This window comes from Emydura macquarii, unplaced genomic scaffold, assembly GCF_026122565.2.
Source record: "Emydura macquarii macquarii isolate MOO-44397 ecotype Brisbane River unplaced genomic scaffold, CSIRO-AGI_Emac_v2 contig_2417, whole genome shotgun sequence".
Classification (NCBI taxonomy): domain Eukaryota; kingdom Metazoa; phylum Chordata; order Testudines; family Chelidae; genus Emydura; species Emydura macquarii.
In genome coordinates, this window is record NW_027132554.1 from 3,047,499 (window position 1) to 3,048,558 (window position 1,060).

The window sequence follows — 1,060 nt, forward strand, 5'->3', positions numbered from 1 at the left end:
ATAGTTAAAAAAAAAAAAAAAAAAAAAAAAAAAAGTAGTAGTAGTTTAGTAGTTTAAGTACTTAGTTAGCCCTTACGGGCTCCCGGCGCCATGCCGGGCACTTCGGGGTTTAAAGCCTGCGCAGAATGCTCGAAGGCTTTCCCCATCAGCGACCCGCACGACCGCTGTCTTCGCTGCCTGGGCGAGCTCCACAGGAAGGACAAGTGCCGCATCTGCAAGTCCTTCAAACCCAGGACACAGAAGGAGCGAGATGCCCGCCTTCGGACGATCCTAATGGAGTCGGCGCTTCGCCCGGTCTCCGAGCCCTCGGGATCTCCATCGGCACCGAGCGTCTCATCGGCGCACAGCGCGCCCCCGGCACCGACAGCGGCACCGGCGCTAAAGGTGCCGAAGAAGAAGAAGCGGCTGGACCCGGTGCCTATGGACTCCCCCTGCTACCGGTACAGCAGGGGGTACGATTAGAGCCGACACCGGCGTCGCCACGCAGAGAGCCTCCCCCGACCCCGGGGGGTGGGGGACCTCTCCTGCAAGGGCCGTCGACGCCGGAGGCGTTTGTAGCGGCACGAGCCCTCATGGCCATGCCAACGCCTCCATCCCCCCCTCGGCCGAGGGAATCAGGGTTGGCGTCTCGGGGTAGATCCGTGCTGGGTTACCCCAGTGGGCAGCGGAGACAGGAACCATCGTCTCCCCCCAGACGGTCGAGGACGGGGGAAGCGGGATCCCCCCCTCCTCGCTCCGACCTTATGTCGTTGAGCACCTCGGTACCGCAGCAACTGGAGCGGTCCCGAGGTTCCGAGAGCGGCCACTCTCCATCGCCCACCAGATCCTCGGCGTCCCTCCATCGTCAGGAGAGCCTGCCGGCACCGAGAGAGACTGACCATCCTCGCACTTCGGTGCGTACCTCTCGGCACCGATCTGGTTCACAAGCGGAGCAGAGGCGCTCTGAACATCCGCGCGGGCGCCACTCTCGCTCCCCGGTGCGCAGCTCCTGGCACCGAACGCCCTCTCCTGGCGATGACCGGCACCGGTCGGGCTCTAGGCACCGAGCTATACGGCACCG